Source organism: Rhagoletis pomonella, unplaced genomic scaffold, assembly GCF_013731165.1.
Source record: "Rhagoletis pomonella isolate Grant_MI unplaced genomic scaffold, Rhpom_1.0 Rhpom_scaffold_00519, whole genome shotgun sequence".
Lineage (NCBI taxonomy): Eukaryota > Metazoa > Arthropoda > Insecta > Diptera > Tephritidae > Rhagoletis > Rhagoletis pomonella.
In genome coordinates this window covers 38,692-51,588 of record NW_023459073.1, presented here as the reverse complement: position 1 = coordinate 51,588, position 12,897 = coordinate 38,692, and positions in this window count along the sequence as shown.

Below are 12,897 nucleotides of genomic sequence, written 5' to 3'. Positions count from 1 at the left end.
CAGCTTGACGTAATCCATGCTTATATTTATAAGTAGATACTAATTAATATGTTATTACAAAATTAATGGGTAATGTGCATTAGTTACTCCATTATGAAGTCATCACAATTTATAATATATAATGTATGCACCTTTATGTAGGAGTGTGTGTATCTACACCAAGTGCCGCCGGTGTGACCTGTGTTGATAAGATGAGCTTTCGGTTATACAGTTTTTTGCATTGATTTCGTATTTTGGTAGTATCAAGTTGAAAGGGCTTTGGACCTTAATTCATTGAACAAATAATGCCGGCACACATGTGTGTATTTATACAACTACAGAAGTATCAGTTAGCAATGAAGGAAATCATTAAAAACCTATTAGTTAGATATATGTATTTATTTATTTTTATTTTTTGAAAATATTTCTCTTTCTTTAATGACGAACTGTGTATCAGTTATTTTGACTGCGAAAGGGTCATTCAATGAACTTAAATTTCATGAATCATTTGTAAAAAATTTTCAGTTAAAATTTTTTAATTTAATACTTTAGTATACATTTAATATTAACTTTCAAATACTTTTTCCACATTCGTTCAGTTCCACCAGATTATGACTTCAAACAACGCAAATTAATTAGGTATCTTAGGCGAAATTTCCCTCCCCAATTTACCTATGATATCTCTAAAAGACTTCAGGGTAGCTGTTTATTTCTTAACCCTCTACTTAAAATAGGATTTCCACAAAAGCTCTCTGTTAGGAATCAGTACCCGATGATTAAAAAAATATTAGAAACGTAGTTTATAATGTGAGGAGTTGTGCTCTAGGAATCTCCTACATGTCAATTTCAGATAGACTTACAGAAAGCGTAAATAATTCGTACCTAGAGTAACTTATTGTCGAAGGGAGGTGACGACCCATTCCCTGTAATGTCGGAGGAACGTTATTAAAACCTCCTTTTGTTCTATGAAGGCACTCACAATGAAATATTTAAACATCAAAGCCTGTTCAATATTTTTCATAAGCAGTGTTGATTCCCGTATGTGCTTGAAGTATGCTTGTACGATCATCGACGGCCACACCTTTTGAAGAAAAATATTTCTTATATGAAAGTCAATCTGCATTTCTTTTACTTAGTTTTCTGAAAAAAGCCATTCCAATTTGTCTGAAGTCTTTGTAAAATAATAAATAATAATAATAGTTTGGCGCTTACACATTTGTTAGTTTTTGGCCGAGCTTCTCCTTCGATTTGTGAAAACCTTTTTTCTAAATATTTTTGCTTTGACCAGGGCTTGCACCCAGGCGCTGCGGAGTGGAAGCGCGCACTGCTTACCACTTCAACACAGCGGCCGCCAAGTGGGGGCCTTTACCAGCCTATAAAATGAAGGTTGCCCTCGGAAATCTCCCGAGTCGAGAAATGTCGGCCCTTCCAAAGCAGTAACCAAAGTTAGTGCAGCTTTTTGCAGCTGTGCGGAAATGATACCGATTGAACTTGGGGTCTATAAGCATTTGATTTCTTCAAATATCTTTTGCAAACTGGACAGTTTCGAAGTTCTCCATAATACATTGTGACGTTTTTGGTATCGTTCAATAACTATGAATGAGAAACCATTCGAGAGTACTTGGGAAATAAGGTGACTGGAAATGTATACATGAATGCATTGAGGTTCTAGTAATAGTCACGATAAATTTTTATCGCTAAAAATTTCACCAATCCTTATCGAACTCGGTACCAGCCCTAGGTAAGGTTTAGCTAAGAAATCTGTTGAAAATCTTAGAAATCGGGAAATAACCACGCCCAAATGCCAAAAAGCTGCAATTAACTTTAGAGTCGATTTAATTTTGACTATAACTGCGGGCCTTTGTTTCCCAAATCCGTGTTTAAGGATGTGCAACTTTTCGGTGGATACATTTGGATACAGTTTTCGATTTTTTATGGATACTTTAAAGGCTAAGGCAGTGGCAACACTGGCACATTTAACGAACTCACTCTCACTTATTGAGTCGTTTGATTGTGTTAGTATGCCGACCTCGGCTTTATAATATTTCAATTTTGCCCATAGACTTTAGTGTCAGCAAAAAAGCAAAGTAAGAAAACCTAAAAAATTGCTTCGAAACGAGTGCTTAAATTTCATGAGAGAATAAAAGGGTAATGCACTAAAATAAATCTAATACCTACTGATATCTGAGAAGACATTTGCTTACATTTTAAAAACAATGTTAAAATAAGTAATTGTGCATAGACACTTGTAGTACATAAATGCATAACTATGTATGTACATGAATTATAATACCCACGAAATCATAATTCAATTTTTTTTTTATGCAATTGGATTAATTCTTTTCGCTTACAGCTACACCTTTACAGATGTATGTACATACATATGTACATAAGTCTCAATAAACTCGTATTACTGTACTCATATGTATATACATATGTATGCACACATGTATGTGACAAATACTTGAAAAAAAAAATAAAATTTTGCTCATAAATTAAAATTACCTACCCTCCATTTGCTCGAATTCCAATGAATCACATTACCATAGCCATTAGCACGCTTACTCGTCCGTCCACACAATGCCCACCTAATTAAGCTTCTAAAAATATAAACGTATTAACTTATCTGTCGAGTGCACATTTCGTGGAAATATTTGGCATATTTTCGAGTAATCTGGACAGTACAAGGATTTCAAATTTATTAAATAAGTTTTGCGCGCCGAAAATATTCGCCTCAGCTATTGAGTTTCAACGCGCGGACAGCCAAATGGCCAATGGATTGGTTGCCACCTGCATCTATGCTAACTCAAGCGATTTGTGGAAAAAACGAGCGAATTTCAGCGAATTTGTTTATTTAAATAAGGTATTCATGCGATTTTCTTTTTGAGTTTTGGAATTCATTATTTAGAAATAGAAAAACGTAAGTTCATAAGTAACGCGTCGCCGTCGTTGCAAGCTGGTGTCCACAAGCAGACAATTGCGATTTTTCAATGTTTATTATTTTTGATTTGTGTGTGTGTGTGTGTATGTGTGTGTGTGTATGCAGTTTTTCTTACCGAAATTGAGTTCTAAATTTCATTTAGCATATGCCAGCGGTTGTAGGGGAAAGCACAAAAATGTGTGACTGCCTGGAGCTTAGCAAGTAAGTCGTTGGCTGGACAAACGTGATCGGATGTGGTGGCTGCGCGCGAACAGGGGAGTATTTAGTAGAGGCCACGCGTGTGTGCCGCGAACTTGGCCCTGACACTTTGTGATGGTCGGTCAACTTGCCAAACATTGGTGTGTGCTTACATCATTACTGACTTGATTGATATATTTTTATGCATTTAGCTATGCATATGTATGTATGTGAAAGTTTATGCCCCGCGGTATGTTTCAGAGACAGTGCCACTAAATGATTCGTTTTTCCACTAGTAATATTACCAAGTGCAAATAAAAAGGGGTTTTCAATTGAGATTAATAGATTTTTGTAGCTTATGAAGCAGTACGTCTGGCAACTCTACTTCTTACCATGTAATGGCAGTTTTCAGAAAGGTGAAAAACTATATTTAATACTTCCGCCGGGTATTTAATGTTCGGCTCCACCCGAACTTAGACTTTTTACTTGTTTAATACAATTTTTTCGCCCTTTTCAAAGGATTAATATTTTGTTATAATTTTTTAAATAAATTTTTTTTATTCAAAAATAATTTTTTCTTTGTTAGCTTGTATCTCAATCTCATTATTAAGCTTAATCCTAATCCTAATCCTAATCTGAAAATTAATGTTAACGTTAATCTTTATCTTAATCTTAATATTAATCTTAATTTTAATCTTAATCTTAATCTTATTTTTTATTTTTATTTCAACCTCAATTTTAATGTAAGTCCTAATATTAATCATAATCTTAATCTGATTCTTAATTTTAATATTATTCTTTATCTTAATTTTAACCTTAATCATAATCTTAATCAAAAGCTTAATATTAATCCCAACCTTAATCTCAATATTTATCCTAATCTTAGTCTTAATCATAAGCTTAATCTTAATCCTAATCATTATCTAAATCTTAATCCTTATCTAAATCTTATTCTTAATCCAAATCTTCATCCTAATCTAAATCTTATTCTTAATCTTAACCTTACAACTCCCGCCTTCCAACCAACCAACTCTTCATCTGTCGCTTTTTCGTTTCATTGGAGTTTAATATTAGAGCGCAACGAGTATGTCGCTTTTTCATTGCATCCAGGTTTGCATTGACTACACCTAACCGAGCGCAAAGAAGTTTCATTTAAAAATAAACATTTATGTAAGTAGTTATTGAAAGTGGTTTAAAATGGAAGCAGAGCGAATCAGTGGTCTGCGTATGGATTTGCTTAGTGAGTCTTGCTGAAAAAGAACGCAACGCCCTTTCTAAAATTAGAACGAGTATCGGACTTACAGTCCGCCTTCTCAAAGAAGCGAACATCAAAGTTGTAGTGTAAATGAAATTTTTTTACGTAACATTTTTCGGCTTTATTTTGTTTAAATTGGAATTTTTCTGGTTGACCAAGCTGCTTCTTATCCGAGCCGTTTTTAATTAGACTTATCGGTTATCGATATTATTAAAAATGAAGCGCGAAAGTAGCGAATCAGAGAATAAAAATAGTCTGAAGATCGGGCTAAAGTCCATTAAACTTTACGCAATTGACAAATGGCTATTAAATAGTGCACTTTTATGATGAAATCCTGGGTTGTTTGGTTTTCTTGTAAGCTTATTTGGGATAACCCTACAAAACGAACTTTATTACGAGCTTTATTACTCAATCTAATTCAAACTTAACCTTACGAAACCTATGTTTTCTTCTCAAGTGGTCCATTGGAAATTGGCTGATCCGCTTTAGTCATAAACTAGCCAATTCCCGCTTTGCGGTTTCTGATAAGAAATTTTTCGTTGGCCAATGCAAAAATGGGTTGTAAAGTGAAAATTCTTAGTTTAGGTTACAACGACTAAAGAGCAGAGCCCTCTCCACACATAGACCAAGAAAAGTAGCGCTGTAGTACCATATGAAATACTTATCTCTTTCGATGTAATGAGCTTCACCAGTGAAATCGCTGCCAAACGTGCGTAATCTTCTTCTATGGACTTGCCACCTTAACATTGTTCTGATGCGTCAAGCTCTAGTCTTATATCATGGAAGCCAATAAAAGTCCTTATGAGGGAACTGAAAAGTACAGATTTGCGTTTTCTGTTATATAAATAGTAGAGCCAGGAGTCCTCGGTGCTTCACAAAGTTTTCCCGTACACTGGCTAAATGAGTCGTGTGATCTCTTGTATTTATATTTCCCTTGGAAGAACGTGGTGGAATTTTTGCTTGCTCTTTCGCCACTTTTACTATTCGTTAAAGTAAAAAGTGAGCTTAAGCTCAGACTTCATTTTTATACTGATTGAGTGAGCTCAAACTCAAGAGTTTGTACTGAAAATCGAGTAGCAGCTTAAGCTCACTTCTGATGTATGAGGCTCAATGCCTGTTACTTTCCGAATAGTTTATTACGTTAATCGTCCTTACCTATGAATTCTTCGACATTGATTTCGCAGGACTACGCCTGTCGTCAACAGCATTCTTGGGTCAGGATGAGAGTGCTAAATATGCGACTCGTTATTTAACAAGGGAAATGCGGGCTATTAGAACATAAGCAATTTCCTAAAAACCACTTATCCTTTATGTGAGTTCCTTTAGTGCAGTTTAGTAGGTTTTGTAGGGCCAATGGGGTCTCTGTCCCACGCAGAGGGTGTTTTTCTTTTGACATCTATCTATACTAGTTGGCTTAACCTTCAAGCGTATTTTGTGTCAATTTGACACAATTTTCAGATTCAAGTGCTTATTTATTTAATAGATGTATTTGAATTAACTAGGGATTTTGGCTCAACGTGAAAATCATATCCGACCTTTTAGTATTGCCGTTCCCTTTCGTCGGTAGATGTCCCTGTTTGGCTGTACAAAAAATTTTCCTAAAGAGTCGATCATGTATCAAATTGACACAATGGCAAAGCAAGCTTTCTTAACGGGAAAAAATTTTTTTTTGCATATGTATAAAGCAAAGAAAATCAACGTGGTTTCAATTCTTACTCGTTACAAGTAGTGCTCTTTTAAGTTTTTTTTTCAAGTTTCTTATAAAATGGAATCTTCTTGGTTTGATCAATTTGTAAGTGATGAGAGTGGTCCATACAGTTCTGAGGATGATGCGGATTATGAGCCATGTGAAAACATAGAAAGCCATTGTAACGATTACAACAGTGACGATTCCGATGCCGTATATTTTCAAGAAAATGTCAGAGAGGCGGCAGTTACAGAGCCAAATGTAATGCTTTTATCGAAAGATAAACAAATACAGTACTCTACAGAGCCATTACCATTAGCTCGGCGAATTTGTTCATTCCAATCATTTTCAAGTCGTCAAGGTAATAAAATATAACGAATACATAACCCGTTTGTAAGTTCATATCGCGTTTAATCCGGTTCGCAATACTTTAGGTCCTACTTTGTTTGCCGCTTCCCAATGCACAGACGCCGTCTCCACTTTTTTGCTATTTATAGAACCGTTTGAAAATACAGTAGTTGATATGACTAACGTATATGGTTATAGACGCTACAAGGACAAATGGAATCCTGTTGACATGACGATTATGCGTGCTTATTATGGATTACTATTACTAGCAGGTGTATATCGATCTAATGGTGAAAATATTACAGAACTGTTTGATAGTAAGCATGGCCGCCCAATATTTGCTGCAACAATGTCTTTGCCTCGTTTCAAAGAAATCAATCGTTGTCTACGGTTTGATGACAAAGAACAAAGAGATCGGCATAGAGATAAGCTAGCGCCTATTCGGTTCATTTTTGATAAATGGGTACAACGGTTGAAAGTATCATATTGTGTTGGCGACTTCGTAACTGTGGATGAGCAATTAGTTCCATATCGAGGCAGATCACCGTTTACACAATATATTCCTTCAAAGCCGGCAAAATATGGATTGAAATTATGGGTTGCTGCCGATGCTGAAACTTTTTATGCATACAACATGCAAGTATATGTTGGCCGTGATCGTAATTGTGCTACTGAGGTGAACCAAGGGCAAAGGGTTGTACTTGATATGACAGAAGGTATTTCGAAACTAATAATATTATATTTTGTACTATACGGTACGATTTTAGGTTTGAACGGGAGAAATGTAACTTGTGACAATTTTTTTACGTCACGAAATCTTGCTATTGATCTCAAAAAGAGGCAGATTACCTTGGTTGGAACAATTAGAAAAAACCGGAAAGAAATACCTCCATTATTGGTTGATATGAAGAAAAAGCCGGTGCATCACACTGAAGTTCTGTACGATCATCATGCTCGAGCATGTATGCTCTCTTATGTACCTAAAAAAAGAAAATTTGTTTCTCTTTACTCGACATACCATTCAGCTGTTCATATCGAAGATACTGACCCCGAAAAAAAGCCAGATGTAATAAAGTTTTATAATCGCACCAAGGGGGGTGTAGACGTTTTAGATAAGTTAGTAGGTACATACCGCTGCAAAAGAAAAGTAAATAGATGGCCCATCGCTCTTTTCTGTAATATGCTGGATGTATCGGCGAGTAATGCTTACATAATTTTCGTGAAGCTGAATCCGGAATGGAATATTTCCAAAAAAGGGTATAAGGAGGAGGTTATTTTTGATTGAGGTTGGCGAATCCTTATGTGTTCCAAGCATTGAGCAACGCAAGCATATGCCGCGTTGCAGTAATACAGTTGCTGTTATCCAAAGGGTGAGAAACATAGCTTCTGAAGGCCCATCAACATCGCAGTCTTCACGCCATTCAATGTCGCGCACACCTAAGTCTAATAAACGAGCACGCTGCTATATGTGTCCTTCAAAATCAAACGCTAATATTTATAGCGCAAGATGTGATAAGTGTGCAAAATATATTTGCCCCGCTCATCGATACATATTTTGCGAAAAGTGTACAGAACCTTAATTTTTTTTTTTGAATTGGCTTTAAATCTAACAGTTATGTAAAAAGGAAAACAATTTTTTGCTACTTAATGATGATGAAATATTTTTAGTTCTACGTTTTGTAAAGGAACACTTTATAACAAAGTACGTATCAATAAAAAATAGTTTTATTTCGAAAATAAAGTTGAAAACTTGAGTTGAAAACGTATTGTGTCAAATTGATATATTAACGACTCATTCGTTATAAAAAATGAACTACGCTTGAGGGTTAAACTAACATAACAAACCTAGGTAGTATATAAATGCGAAGGTCATGAAAAAATCTGGGGTCTATTTGCATACGTTCACCCACGAGCTTCAACGGATTATGAGCGATCTTGCTGCGATAGTAACTACAAAAAATAACCGATTCTATCCTATTTGGTGTCTGCATCATAATGTTTGTCCTCAGCTAACTTTGTCACCATAAAGGAAAATATTTCGGCACGGCTTCAAAAGGAACACTAGTGGCAAATAATACTCCAGCCGGATATTAGCCTTATGACTGTGTGAACGATAAGTGTGGATGCTTTTTGAGTTCATTGAATGAATGACCGTACTGATCGGTTACATCCATCAATCCAATCATCTAGCCATCCAACAGCAGGCGCAGAGCCAACATAATTGAAATGTGAAAAGAAGGCGGGCAGGCGAAGGGCATGGGCATCTTGCTGGGCTGAACCTTGGTGTGCGTTTGTTTTTCTTTCTACGCGTTTTGTTTATTTACATATACATAAACGTGTGCGCCCTTAAACTTCCGTCGTGTCATTGTGTACGATGCCCGCCATCTTCGCAGGCCTTGCTGACCGATGCAGTGAGTGAACTTTGAAGGCAAACACACGGCAGGAGATGCTCATTGGCAAGTGCTTTCTGTCACTTAGCGCAAGAAGTACTAAAGAGTTTTGACACTTTAGGTTTATTTGATTTATTTGTGTGTTCTACGAGTACTTACAAACGTATTTCGCATTTCCATCGCCAGCAACTAAATGAAATTTTTCGAATATGCTTGGCAAAAGAGAGTAAAAACGAAAAGAAAACAAACCAAAAGCCACAAATTTTCGGCCGTGGAGGGGCGGCGAAGAAAAAATGTTGATTGAAAAAGTTTGAAACTTTTTAGAGAAAAGCAACGAACAGCAAGCGATAAGCGTTAAAAGATAAATGCTTCAGAAAGCATTGAAATGTATGAAACTGTGCCTATAAAAATTACTTTCAACAATAAGTTGCAATTCACTTTATTGTTGTTGTAGTAGTAATATCATAAGCCAATAAATATTTTCATTTTTCATTTATTTATTAGTTGAATTTATGGTCAGCACTTTTCAATTAATGAGTCAATATGAACCATGTGCTTTTATTGAAGTTCAGTTCAATTCAATTTATTTCAATTCTATTGATTGTTTTGATTTGTTTCGTCTAAATAATTGAATGCGTGTTGGTGTTGATACTTTTTACTAGCGCTTTATTGCCACCTCTTTCAACGCCTGACAACGGTTAGCTTTACATTCTCAAGCGTAGCTGTCCGCAGCTTGGTAATTAACACATTTCTTAAAGTTGAAAAGCATACAAGAAGTAGATACATATGTATAAGAATAGAATTATTTATAAAAATGAAGGTCACTTACAAAAGAACCTTAAGCTAAATGAGTTGTAACTTGTAATTAGAACTTTTATGTAGCAAGTGGATTTTTACGCTCAGCCTTGAAATTAATTTAATGGTAACAAAAAATTGAGATATTTCAGCATCTAATCTGATTACATGAATCAAGTGTACGCAAATAAATAATTAACAAATTTTTGAAAAAGCCGCAAGTGTGGTGATTTGTTCTAAGTAATAAGATTTTGCAAATAATTGGTTGTAACAACAAAAAAATAGTAATAAATAAATCAGGGACTAATTAAGTGACCTTGTAGAGATATTGAATCTGGTAGAGTAATTTTTAAATTTGTGTTTCACAATTTCCAAAAACTCTTCAAAGTATTCAAGAAAACCTCTTCCACATAACACAATACCCTAAACAATTAATAGCTCAGTTATTTATTTATTTATTTTTTTAATTTTATGCTGCAATAAAATTTTGTAAACAAGATTAACATTTAAAAATTATGAGTTCTGGAAAAATATTATAAATGCGTGGCGTGCGTCACTCTTTGTTATAATTTTGCTTAATTTCGATCGAAAATTTTTCAGAATTTTATATGAAATTATTTTCTCTATTATTATTATTTGAAGGTTCAACTCATTCCGCGGAAAACTCGGTAACAGTCATTTGAATCAATTAAAAAGCATGAAGTTACGTTTTTTTTTTTAAGGGAGATACCTTTTTTTAGGTTAGGGTTGGTTACGGTGGTTGCCACGCAGCACAGACCAGCTGAGAGGCATACTTACCCTGGCATTCAGTACGCGGTCTCTAGTCACTAATAGTGACTTTTGGTGGTGAACTTGGATTTTGAGACTATTTGGTATTCAGTACGCAGCCTCACGTCTCTAGTTTAAAAAAAAATGTCATTAATTTGTCAGCTGGCTAAGAGCAGGTCTCAAAAATAAAAATATGGAGAAAAAGTTAATTGTTTTCCATTTTATTAAAAAAAAACGCGAATAAGAAGCGAGGAAATTTGTCCAATACGAATTTCGTTAGGAAATAAACCAAAATGCCTTAATATACATATCCATTGAAAAAAAATTATTTTTTTAACATTAAAATCTTAAGATTATTAAAAAAAAATAAAACTAATAAAAAAAAAATACTAAATAAAAAAAATACAAAAATCCTCTGCCCGAGGAGTACTCGAACCCGGACCCTCTCGACTGGCAGCCTAATGCTTTGACCACTCGGCTATTGCGACTCTTCGGGCAGCGCGGCAAAAGGCATACGTAAACGCTATCAGTGCTGCTGTCCGTGTTTGTTTTCACCACACATTTTTAGTGAACTTTTTGTGACTCTCTCCTACTGAATAGCCAAATAATCTGAAGTCACAAAAATAGTCACTAATTGCTAATCTTAAATTTAGTGACTTGAGATGAGACTGAATTACTGAATCTTCCCCTTAGGCCCATTGTTCCGCCATTATTTCATTCCCTTAGTTTTACTTCTGATCGAAGTTCGTAGATGTCCACAGAGTTGAGATCAGAAAAAAAACTAGCATTCGGTGTAAACAAATAAAAATATAAAACAATAAGAAAAATGTTCAGTTAACCATAAATTAAAAGGAAAATTTTTTATACTGTCCGACGTTACTGTCTAGTCACCAGCTAATACCCCATGGAAAACCATTTAGTAATTTCGGAGATTGATGAGTTCAAACAGACAGACAGCAATTCTAAAAATGGTGAAATGTATATTGTTATATCATACATTCTCTGTATCCCATTCGCTTATCAGATTTATCAGCGTCAGATTTGTTGTGGAGATTGTTTAATTCACTACCGCTGCTAAAGAACTATCACAAAGGGTGCGTATCCTTTGTTCTGCTACTACTTTTTGGAGGGAAAGTTCTTTAGCATCAGTATTGAATTAAACAATCATCACAAAAGATCTGAGGATAAGAAAGCAACGGAACGGCAACACGTTGGCTTGAGGCTTAGTCTAACATAAAAACAAAAACCAAAGCAAAGAAAAAATAAAACTAAAGACAAAGACCAAAAGATAGACAGAGGCAAAAACAACGATCAAGGAAAAGATAGAGCTAAAGAAAATCAGAAAGACAATGACAAAAAAAAAAAAAATACAGACCAACTCAATGACAAATACAAAGGCAAAAACAAAGACAAAATAGAGGAAAATAAACCAAAAGTCAAAGGAAAAGATAGAAATAAAGTCAAAGATAAAAACATAGGAAAATACAAGAAGAAAAGCAAAGACCGAGGAAAAAGCAAAAGCAAAAACCAACTAAATGGAAAATATAAAGAAACAACAAGTCAATGGTAAAACAAGCCAAAAACAGAGAAAAAAGGAAAAGATAAACACAAGTAAAATCCTAAAGCAAAGACATGACCAAAGGCAGAAACGGAGACAACGACAAAAAGACCAAGGATAAGGTTAAGGTTAAGATGATTAGCTACAAAAGCGGTATTTAACAGACTAGAAATTGATCAATAGAAGTTTCACTTCAGTAGGGTGGCGCAGGCCGACTCCATTAAATTAAGAAAAAAAAAACTATGAAAAGATTAATAAATGTGGAGATTCAATAAAATGTCTGCATTAAAAGCAAAATCGTTTTATGAAATTCTCATCGCATCGCATTCACATTTCACATTCGACTTTTATATAACCCTCTAAAATAAAATGGCTGTCAGAAATGTGTTAGAATACTCGCACAATAATAATCGTATCATGCCACATGCCAGACGACCACGCTAAACATAAAGTCAAGTTCGGGGACAAATAATTCAGCTGCAACAGCAATGAAAAGTTAATAGCAGCAACGTCCATTTTGTTGTCGACTAAGAGAGAGAAAATGCGTTGGCTGCATGCCACTGCGGCTGCCAATATTCGCAACTGTTAGTGTTGTCATTGTCTGCGCACTTGCACAGATACATATATCAGTATAAAAAACTATAGTTTTAAGTGCACAACAATGCATTCATTCATACATATTGACATACATACAGAGGTATACGTATGTACTTACACCGACTCGGCGCGTACAAGTTCGAGGTTCCGCCTTGGCATTGTCGCTGCGCAGAGTAGGGGCAAGCTGCTGCCAAACATTGCGATTGCAGTGCAGATTTTGTGGTGGCAAATGCAAAGCAAATCACAACAAAATGAGTCATTTTGTCTACATAAAATTTACTCATACTAATAAGTAAAACAAATGGTAAATTGCTGCAGTGTAATCGCATACAAAAAAAAAAAAAAACTTATCTTAAACCAGCAACCGCCATATGTGTTTGCAATTAAATTATCTGAATATGC